The sequence below is a fragment of the Pinus tabuliformis genome, chromosome X, assembly GCF_031772625.1.
Source record: "Pinus tabuliformis cultivar Carrire ecotype Pingquan chromosome X, CPIR1, whole genome shotgun sequence".
NCBI classification, from domain to species: domain Eukaryota; kingdom Viridiplantae; phylum Streptophyta; class Pinopsida; order Pinales; family Pinaceae; genus Pinus; species Pinus tabuliformis.
Genome location: NC_142308.1, coordinates 362,076,987 through 362,088,787, shown reverse-complemented (window position 1 = coordinate 362,088,787; position 11,801 = coordinate 362,076,987). Strand labels below are relative to the sequence as shown.

The window sequence follows — 11,801 nt, the reverse complement described above, 5'->3', positions numbered from 1 at the left end:
CGAACCTCCATCGCAGCTTCGAACAGATGTTCGTTTCTGGTCACTTATGCTTCTAGTTTTGGCAACTACATGCTTCCTCGTGGCACCAATACAGATGTACTGTTTTGCTGGTGGCAGGCTTGTGAGACGCATTCGATCATTGACATTTAACAAAGTTGTTTACCAGGAGATTGGTTGGTTCGACGATACTGAAAATTCAAGTGGTGGTTTAAGTGCAAGATTATCCAGAGATGCTCAGTCTGTGCGTAGTGTGGTGGGAGATGCTTTGTCACTGGTCGTTCAAAACATTTCAACAATCATTGCTGGTATTGCCATAGCTTTTTCAGCAAACTGGAAGTTGGCGCTTTTGATACTAGCACTCGTGCCTCTGCTTGGGTTTCAAGGCTGGGTTCAAGTGAAGATGTTGCGCGGTTTTGCTGCTGATGCAAAGGTGACGTACCAGAAAGCCAGTGAGGTTGCAAACGCTGCCGTTTGGGAGCATTCGAACGGTCGCAGCCTTTTCTGCAGAGGAGAAGGTGATGAGCCTCTACGATGAAAAATGCACTGCTCCCTTGAAAAATGGAATTCAACAGGGAATTGTTAGTGGAATTGGTCTTGGCATCGCAAATTTCCTACTGTTCTCGGTGTATGCAGTCAGCTTTTGGGTAGGGGCTTGGATGATTGAACACAGGGAAACTACGTTTAGGAATTTTTTCACGGTGTTTATTGCTCTATTAATGGTAGCCTTGGGAGTTTCTGAATCAACAGGCCTAGCCCCTGATATTGAAAAAGTTAAATCATTTATCATTTCAGTGTTTAATATTCTTGATCGAAAGTCCAAAATTGATGCCAGTGATGTCTCGGGAACTATATTAGAAAATGTCAGAGGTGACATTTAGTTTAGCCATGTAAGCTTCAGATATCCTACGCGCCCAGACATCCAAATCTTCCAGGACTTAAGCTTCTTTGTGCAGTCTGGAAAGACCTTTGCTCTTGCTGGAGAAAGTGGAAGCGGTGGAATTTACGATGTCTGTCGGAATAGAGAAGAAAGCGAAGGTGAAAAGTAAAGGACCAAACACCACGAAAACATCTGTCACAGCAGAAAAACAGGGTCACTTCGCCTAATTTTATCCTCAGTCCCGATTCAACGATCAGCGCTACGGTTTATTAGCCATCCGAGGATTTCAAGAGAAACGAATTTGCCTATTTCGATCCTCAGTCATGATTTCATGAGATCTTTGCTCCAGATTTTGTCTCTTAATAAACCAATCGTAGAAGATTTAGAGGAACGTTGTTCTATTTGTAGGATGGATGAAACGCTTTTTTGTTAATTTTTGTAATGTCAGTTTAAACAGCGCCCTTATTGTTGGGTCGATCTGTTGTTTTTTAGAATAGTTTATTTAATGTATAAAAATAATGATTTGAAAAAGGTTAGAGTTAGTCAGAGGAGAAAATTTTGAGCGCTGGAGGAGAACTGAGCTCCATTGTACAGTCTTTGACAGAGGGATTTTTAATGAAATTTCACAGCTCTGACTTCTGAGATTCCTGTGGTATGATAATTTAGCATAAGTTTTTCTCTTGTTTCATATGTAATCTGTTATGTTTCATTTCACTACATGATCATTTCTAACTGAACAAATGAAGTGTTTAGGTAAGAATTCATGCCTGCCATGCTCTGCCTATAAGTTTGTTCATGTTTAATGTTTTCCTCTGTTTGACAAGGATTCATCTCCTATGCCCTTGTCAGCTCCTCACCAGTCTTGCCATCCCATTTAAAATCTAGATTTGATGCTAAATTTCTTGCCTACCTTGCCTCAGTCGATAACCTGTGTTGTTCATTATATTTCTCTGTTTCAAGCTGTGATTTTGCCCATGCAGCCCAGAAAAACCCCGTTATTTAATTAAAAACCCCAAATCAATCTTTCTAATCAGTTTACTAGCCTAATATCAGTGTTACCCGTTTGGTCATCTCATCAATTGAAGATCTACCGAGATTGACCGGAGAGAGCCTTCTCCTGCCCCGTAGGGCTAGCTACGAGGCTGAATGGTTTGATGTTGCCTTGAGGTTTACCTTTCTCAGCCTGAGGTGAAATCTCAAGCGCTAACATACTGGCGACCATACTGGGGAGAACATTCAATTTGTTGATTGTCTTGTCCCAGTACATGCAATCAAGGTGTAGATCTGATGTTGATGGTGGACAGCAGTCAGATACATATGCAGGCTGAACCATTCACCTGGCGACTCCAATTCGATCCAGACATTCCAACGCATGCTGATCTGTTCATGCAATCGTAGGGTATGTGGCAGACCCTGCACTTTGTGAAGCTCTAAACGGAGTTAGAGAGTGGTTAGTAGATATTGAAATTAATGAAGAATTTTTCAGTATTTTCCTTCAATGTTTGAAATCTCCGAAGCTTCATCTTGAAAGCAAAACTAGATTTTGTGAGTTAGTTGTTGAAAGAGTTGAAAAGGAGATTCAGTATCTCGATGAGCAGATTCAGTCATATGATTTCCAAGACCCTAAAAAGTTCTTGGAAATCCTTCCTCCTTCGCAACAAGAAATCGTAGACTTGCCTATAGATGTTTACATTGACAATGTGCAGCTGGAAGTATGTGTTGCAGAGATGGGGCAGCCAACAGAGTCTGGCTTCTGTGATCCTATTGCAGCATACATGGACATGTTTTTCAGTTTGATTGACAGATCAGGCTGTCTTTTCCGTGACCAGGCTCAGTATGTGCATGAAGGGCTGCCAGCAACTGCATCTGTGTCCTCGTGGAAGCATTCTCAAGCGGCATCATTTTCAGGTTTACTTGAATGGTTAATTTGGCATTTTAGTATTACCTGATCTAGTGTTTGTACAGCAAAGTAGGGTAGCTTTGTAAATAAATAAGCAGCCATAAGGGCAGCATCTTGTTTTAGTTTGCTTGAAGATTGTTTGAGTTCAGTTTCAGTTTGAAAATTAAGTCAAGAGTTGTGTCGATGATGACTCCATTGCCCAATGGGTGGAGGCACTGTCTGCTCTCCCAAAGTTCTGCGGTTCTTGGCACCTCCACGGAGCGGCAGCTGCCATCCCAAGTGGAGCCAATGTTAGACTCCGTCTTATGTCAGTGTGAGATTGATTCTTCTTCAAAAGAAGAAATCATTAAATGTGAAATTGATTCTTCTTCAAAACCCTGTTTTGAAGAAGAAATCACTAAATGTATGTTTTAGATTATGTAATTTATTCTCCAGCTCTTCAAAAGGCAGCAGCAACTTCAAGCTCCTATCCCTGCACAAGCACAATTCAGAACATCATCAGAAATCAGAGGAAAAAAAGCTATTTGGAGAAAGTCTCATTGTCACAGCTATTGAATTAAATGATTGTTTTAGCGCTGGGAATGCCCTGCTGTTTATTTATCAGAGGAATGTGATCCGAGATTTTAGGGCTGCTATGGTTGGGCCTCCAGACATTGTAGTTGCGACACCAGCTTGTATTGGGACATGTATTTCTACAAATATTCTTCAATCTTCATCTCTTGAGGAGTCACTTGCTACATTGGTTTTAGATGTGATCTTCTTTAAATCTCTGGTTCATTATATTCCACATCGTTGTCAGTGCATCTCAATGTCTGCAACTTCAAGATGTCGAGAAAATAAAAAGCTTGTGCTGCATAGTCCTGTAATTCTGACAATAACTGAAGTGGAGTATGATGGAGTTGTACCCAACAGTGGGCAGCAAATCATAGCGTTAATGAAGAATCGACAATATGCTTCAATCTTACAAGTGGCTACAAGGAAACTTGATATTTGTTGTAAATTTTGTGGGGAAAGTTTGGTGATCGGATGAAATCGAGAAGCAACGGGATATCTAAATGGTACCAGATCTAGACCACAACAATTGCCTGAGGAAAAGATCATGGCACTTCTGGATGTTATTGGTGTTAAGGAACAAGATGACATCAGAGATGACAAATTATCCTTTATAGCTGCAATTTGAGCAATTTGTATCACCTCAGAAATGGCGCAAGTTCCGACAAGGGAAATGTATGAGGTGGTTTTCCAAATTCTTAGAGAGAACAAATCCTTGGAGTTAACAATTACGAGCTATCAGTTGTTGCTTGACCTTGAAAAAGCGTTTTCCACCAGTTACTGTTGCTAAAATGTCAGGGTCTTCATCAGATGTTATAGAAACTCAACTGGTCATTAATTCAGAAGTTTGGTCACCCTTTATTGCCAGTTCTGGTAATGATTCTGCCAAGATGGATGGTTTTTCGGATGGGAATTCTGATCCCATTGACTGCTCAAAGGTAGTTTCTTTAGTTCAGGATATTGCAACTGAAATATTTCATGAAGACTGCAAATCCCAGGGGGTAGGAACAGACTCTGATGTCAGAATCAAGCGACTTTCTCACAATGTAATGGCAGAGATAATGTTGTTCCAATATCTTGTGAGACTTATTGAAACAGATTTTATTTGTCGTTGTCAAGTCTTTAAAGGAAACAAAGGATGGCCAATAATACGTGATACTTTTTTCAATCAGTTACTGGGATCCCAAAGAACGAATTTGAAAAACTTAGTTATATCATCTCTTCACATTATGGCTGCAACAGACAAGGAGCCTTTTGACAATAATGACAAAGGAAAAGAGCCGATGGTATATTCAAAAAATCATTACAGGATATTGACAGTGCATCAATTTGAACAACAATATGCAAATAAACTAGAAATACATTTCGATGATTCAATCTCCAAAACCATTGACATGACTGGCAGTCCCACGTCATCTCCTTCACGGTCTATGAGCAGTGGGTCATCCATTGGTGGTCATCATCTCCCCTTTACATCTCCAAGTTCCTTGTCCGACCGATCTGTTCAGGTAGAGGAAAGCAAGCGAAAGAATAAATTATTCAATTGGTTCTCGTCCAAACGTCAAGGAGATGTGGAGGATGGTCAGTCAGGTCTTGTAGTAAGAGACATTCCTGTTTTAACCCTAGCATCTCTCAATAAGCCAGAGGCTCTAGTGTTCATTTTGGGATCCCTTGCTGCAGCTATTAATGGGATTACCTTTCCTGTGTTTGGTCTCATGCTTTCAAGGCTTATTATGAGCATATACGAACCTCCATCGCAGCTTCGAACAGATGTTCGTTTCTGGTCGCTTATGCTTGTAGTTTTGGCAACTACATGCTTCCTCGTGGCACCAATACAGATGTATTGTTTTGCTGGTGGCAGGCTTGTGAGGCGCATTCGATCATTGACATTTAACAAAGTTGTTTACCAGGAGATTGGTTGGTTCGACAATACTGAAAATTCAAGTGGTGGTTTAAGTGCAAGATTATCCAGAGATGCTCAGTCTATGCGTAGTGTGGTGGGAGATTCTTTGTCACTGGTCGTTCAAAACATTTCAACAATCATTGCTGGTATTGCCATAGCTTTTTCAGCAAACTGGAAGTTGGCGCTTTTGATATTAGCACTCGTGCCTCTGCTTGGGTTTCAAGGCTGGGTTCAAGTGAAGATGTTGCGCGGTTTTGCTGCTGATGCAAAGGTGACGTACCAGAAAGCCAGTGAGGTTGCAAACGCTGCCGTTTGGGAGCATTCGAACGGTCGCAGCCTTTTCTGCAGAGGAGAAGGTGATGAGCCTCTACGATGAAAAATGCACTGCTCCCTTGAAAAATGGAATTCAACAGGGAATTGTTAGTGGAATTGGTCTTGGCATCGCAAATTTCCTACTGTTCTCGGTGTATGCAGTCAGCTTTTGGGTAGGGGCTTGGATGATTGAACACAGGGAAACTACGTTTAGGAATTTTTTCACGGTGTTTATTGCTCTATTAATGGCGGCCTTGGGAGTTTCTGAATCAACAGGCCTAGCCCCTGATATTGAAAAAGTTAAATCATTTATCATTTCAGTGTTTAATATTCTTGATCTAAAGTCCAAAATTGATGCCAGTGATGTCTCGGGAACTATATTAGAAAATGTCAGAGGTGACATTTAGTTTAGCCATGTAAGCTTCAGATATCCTACGCGCCCAGACATCCAAATTTTCCAGGACTTAAGCTTCTTTGTGCAGTCTGGAAAGACCTTTGCTCTTGCTGGAGAAAGTGGAAGCGGTGGAATTTACGATGTCTGCCGGAATAGAGAAGAAAGCGAAGGTGAAAAGTAAAGGACCAAACACCACGAAAACATCTGTCACAACAGAAAAACAGGGTCAATTCGCCTAATTTTATCCTCAGTCCCGATTCAAAAGGATCAGCGCTCCGGTTTATTAGCCATCAGAGGATTTCAAGAGAAACAAATTTGCCTATTTCGATCCTCAGTCATGATTTCATGAGATCTTTGCTCCAGATTTTGTCTCTTAATAAACCAATCGTAGAAGATTTAGAGGAACGTTGTTCTATTTGTAGGATGGATGAAACGTTTTTTTGTTAATTTTTGTAATGTCAGTTTAAACAGCGCCCTTATTGTTGGGTCGATCTGTTGTTTTTTAGAATAGTTTATTTAATGTATAAAATTAATGATTTGAAAAAGGTTAGAGTTAGTCACAGGAGAAAATTTTGAGCGCTGGAGGAGAACTGAGCTCCATTGTACAGTCTTTGACAGAGGGATTTTTAATGAAATTTCACAGCTCTGACTTCTGAGATTCCTGTGGTATGATAATTTAGCATAATTTTTTCTCTTGTTTCATATGTAATCTGTTATGTTTCATTTCACTCACTACATGATCATTTCTAACTGAACAAATGAAGTGTTTAGGTAAGAATTCATGCCTGCCATGCTCTGCCTATAAGTTTGTTCATGTTCAATGTTTTCCTCTGTTTGACAAGGATTCATCTCCTATGCCCTTGTCAGCTCCTCACCAGTCTTGCCATCCCATTTAAAATCTAGATTTGATGCTAAATTTCTTGCCTACCTTGCCTCAGTCGATAACCTGTGTTGTTCATTATATTTCTCTGTTTCAAGCTATGATTTTGCCCATGCAGCCCAGAAAAATCCCGTTATTTAATTAAAAACCCCAAATCAATCTTTCTAATCAGTTTACTAGCCTAATATCAGTGTTACCCGTTTGGTCATCTCATCAATTGAAGATCTACCGAGATTGACCGGAGAGAGCCTTCTCCTGCCCCTTAGGGCTAGCTACGAGGTTGAATGGTTTGATGTTGCCTTGAGGTTTACCTTTCTCAGCCTGAGGTGAAATCTCAAGCGCTAACATACTGGCGACCATACTGGGGAGAACATTCAATTTGTTGATTGTCTTGTCCCAGTACATGCAATCAAGGTGTAGATCTGATGCTGATGGTGGACAGCAGTCAGATACATATGCAGGCTGAACCATTCACCTGGTGACTCCAATTCGATCCAGACATTCCAACGCATGCTGATCTGTTCATGCAATGGTATGGTATGTGGCAGACCCTGCACTTTGTGAAGCTCTAAACGGAGTTAGAGAGTGGTTAGTAGATATTGAAATTAATGAAGAATTTTTCAGTATTTTCCTTCAATGTTTGAAATCTCCGAAGCTTCATCTTGAAAGCAAAACTAGATTTTGTGAGTTAGTTGTTGAAAGAGTTGAAAAGGAGATTCAGTATCTCGATGAGCAGATTCAGTCATATGATTTCCAAGACCCTAAAAAGTTCTTGGAAATCCTTCCTCCTTCGCAACAAGAAATCGTAGACTTGCCTATAGATGTTTACATTGACAATGTGCAGCTGGAAGTATGTGTTGCAGAGTTGGGGCAACCAACAGAGTCTGGCTTCTGTGATCCTATTGCAGCATACATGGACATGTTTTTCAGTTTGATTGACAGATCAGGCTGTCTTTTCTGTGACCAGGCTCAATATGTGCATGAAGGGCTGCCAGCAACTGCATCTGTGTCCTCGTGGAAGCATTCTCAAGCGGCATCATTTTCATGTTTACTTGAATGGTTAATTTGGCATTTTAGTATTACCTGATCTAGTGTTTGTACAGCAAAGTAGGGTAGCTTTGTAAATAAATAAGCAGCCATAAGGGCAGCATCTTGTTTTAGTTTGCTTGAAGATTGTTTGAATTCAGTTTCAGTTTGAAAATTAAGTCAAGAGTTGTGTCGATGATGACTCCATTGCCCAATGGTTGGAGGCACTGTCTGCTCTCCCAAAGTTCTGCGGTTCTTGGCACCTCCACGGAGCGGCAGCTGCCATCCCAAGTGGAGCTAATGTTAGACTCCGTCTTATGTCAGTGTGAGATTGATTCTTCTTCAAAAGAAGAAATCATTAAATGTGAAATTGATTCTTCTTCAAAACCCTGTTTTGAAGAAGAAATCACTAAATGTATGTTTTAGATTATGTAATTTATTCTCCAGCTCTTCAAAAGGCAGCAGCAACTTCAAGCTCCTATCCCTACACAAGCACAATTCAGAACATCATCAGCAATCAGAGGCAAAAAAGCTATTTGGAGAAAGTCTCATTGTCACAGCTATTGAATTAAATGATTGTTTTAGCGCTGGGAATGCCCTGCTATTTATTTATCAGAGGAATGTGATCCGAGATTTTAGGGCTGCTATGGTTGGGCCTCCAGACATTGTAGTTGCGACACCAGCTTGTATTGGGACATGTATTTCTACAAATATTCTTCAATCTTCATCTCTTGAGGAGTCACTTGCTACATTGGTTTTAGATGTGATCATCTTTAAATCTCTGGTTCATTATATTCCACATCGTTGTCAGTGCATCTTAATGTCTGCAACTTCAAGATGTCGAGAAAATAAAAAGCTTGTGCCGCATAATCCTGTAATTATGACAATAACTGAAGTGGAGTATGATGGAGTTGTACCCAACAGTGGGCAGCAAATTATAGCGTTAATGAAGAATCGACAATCTGCTTCAATCTTACAAGTGGCTACAAGGAAACTTGATATTTGTTGTAAATTTTGTGGGGAAAGTTTGGTGATTGGATGAAATCGAGAAGCAATGGGATATCTAAATGGTACCAGATCTAGACCACAACAATTGCCTGAGGAAAATATCATGGCACTTCTGGATGTTATTGGTGTTAAGGAACAAGATGACATCAGATTATCCTTTATAGCTGCAATTCGAGCAATTTGTATCACCCCAGAAATGGCGCAAGTTCCTACAAGGAAAATGTATGAGGCAGTTTTCCAAATTCTTAGAGAGAACAAATCCTTGGAGTTAACAATTACGAGCTATCAGTTGTTGCTTGACCTTGAAAAAGCGTTTTCCACCAGTTACTGTTGCTAAAATGTCAGGGTCTTCATCAGATGTTATAGAAACTCAACTGGTCATTAATTCAGAAGTTTGGTCACCCTTTATTGCCAGTTCTGGTAATGATTCTGCCAAGATGGATGGTTTTTCGGATGGGAATTCTGATCCCATTGATTGCTCAAAGGTAGTTTCTTTAGTTCAGGATATTGCAACTGAAATATTTCATGAAGACTGCAAATCCCAGGGGGTAGGAACAGTCTCTGATGTCAGAAGCAAGCGACTTTCTCACAATGTAATGGCAGAGATAATGTTGTTCCAATATCTTGTGAGACTTCTTGAAACAGATTTTATTTGTCGTTGTCAAGGATGGCCAATAATACGGGATTCTTTTCTCAATCAGTTACTGGGATCCCAAAGAACGAATTTGAAAAAACTTAGTTATATCATCTCTTCACATTATGGCTGCAACAGACAAGGAGCCTTTTGACAATAATGACAAAGGACAAGAGCCGATGGTATATTCAAAAATCATTACAGGATATTGACAGTGCATCAATCTGAAAAACAATATGCAAATAAACTAGAAATACATTTCGATGATTCAATCTCCAAAACCATTGGCATGACTGGCAGCCCCACGTCATCTCCTTCACGGTCTATGAGCAGTGGGTCATCCATTGGTGGTCATCATCTCCCCTTTACATCTCCAAGTTCCTTGTCCGACCGATCTGTTCAGGTAGAGGAAAGCAAGCGAAAGAATAAATTATTCAATTGGTTCTCGTCCAAACGTCAAGGAGATGTGGAGGATGGTCAGTCAGGTCTTGTAGTAAGAGACATTCCTGTTTTAACCCTAGCATCTCTCAATAAGCCAGAGGCTCTAGTGTTCATTTTGGGATCCCTTGCTGCAGCTATTAATGGGATTACCTTTCCTGTGTTTGGTCTCATGCTTTCAAGGCTTATTATGAGCATATACGAACCTCCATCGCAGCTTCGAACAGATGTTCGTTTCTGGTCGCTTATGCTTGTAGTTTTGGCAACTACATGCTTCCTCGTGGCACCAATACAGATGTATTGTTTTGCTGGTGGCAGGCTTGTGAGACGCATTCGATCATTGACATTTAACAAAGTTGTTTACCAGGAGATTGGTTGGTTCGACAATACTGAAAATTCAAGTGGTGGTTTAAGTGCAAGATTATCCAGAGATGCTCAGTCTATGCGTAGTGTGGTGGGAGATTCTTTGTCACTGGTCGTTCAAAACATTTCAACAATCATTGCTGGTATTGCCATAGCTTTTTCAGCAAACTGGAAGTTGGCGCTTTTGATATTAGCACTCGTGCCTCTGCTTGGGTTTCAAGGCTGGGTTCAAGTGAAGATGCTGCGCGGTTTTGCTGCTGATGCAAAGGTGACGTACCAGAAAGCCAGTGAGGTTGCAAACGCTGCCGTTTGGGAGCATTCAAACGGTCGCAACCTTTTCTGCAGAGGAGAAGGTGATGAGCCTCTACGATGAAAAATGCACTGCTCCCTTGAAAAATGGAATTCAACGGGGAATTGTTAGTGGAATTGGTCTTGGCATCGCAAATTTCCTACTGTTCTCGGTGTATGCAGTCAGCTTTTGGGTAGGGGCTAGGATGATTGAACACAGGGAAACTACGTTTAGGAATTTTTTCACGGTGTTTATTGCTCTATTAATGGCAGCCTTGGGAGTTTCTGAATCAACAGGCCTAGCCCCTGATATTGAAAAAGTTAAATCATTTATCATTTCAGTGTTTAATATTCTTAATCGAAAGTCCAAAATTGATGCCAGTGATGTCTCGGGAACTATATTAGAAAATGTCAGAGGTGACATTGAGTTTAGCCATGTAAGCTTCAGATATCCTACGTGCCCAGACATCCAAATTTTCCAGGACTTAAGCTTCTTTGTGCAGTCTGGAAAGACCTTTGCTCTTGCTGGAGAAAGTGGAAGCGGTGGAATTTACGATGTCTGCTGGAATAGAGAAGAAAGCGAAGGTGAAAAGTAAAGGACCAAACACCACGAAAACATCTGTCACAGCAGAAAAACAGGGTCAATTCGCCTATTTTTATCCTCAGTCCCGATTCAAAAGGATCAGCGCTCCGGTTTATTAGCCATCAGAGGATTTCAAGAGAAACGAATTTGCCTATTTCGATCCTCAGTCATGATTTCATGAGATCTTTGCTCCAGATTTTGTCTCTTAATAAACCAATCGTAGAAGATTTAGAGGAACGTTGTTCTATTTGTAGGATGGATGAAAAGCTTTTTTGTTAATTTTTGTAATGTCAGTTTAAACAGCACCCTTATTGTTGGGTCGATCTGTTGTTTTTTAGAATAGTTTATTTAATGTATAAAAATAATGATTTGAAAAAGGTTAGAGTTAGTCAGAGGAGAAAATTCTGAGCGCTGGAGGAGAACTGAGCTCCATTGTACAGTCTTTGACAGAGGGATTTTTAATGAAATTTCACAGCTCTGACTTCTGAGATTCCTTTGGTATGATAATTTAGCATAAGTTTTTCTCTTGTTTCATATGTAATCTGTTATGTTTCATTTCACTCACTACATGATCATTTCTAACTGAACAAATGAAGTGTTTAGGTAAGAATTCATGCCTGCCATGCTCTGCCTATAAGTTTGT

General features: G+C 40.4%; 1 pseudogene; it reads left to right on the top strand.

Annotated features, from left to right (window-relative positions):
• The first annotated feature begins 8,868 nt into the window (after positions 1-8,868).
• LOC149140002 (negative regulator of systemic acquired resistance SNI1-like) lies at positions 8,869-9,640 on the top strand (annotated as a pseudogene).
• The last annotated feature ends 2,161 nt before the right edge of the window (positions 9,641-11,801 follow it).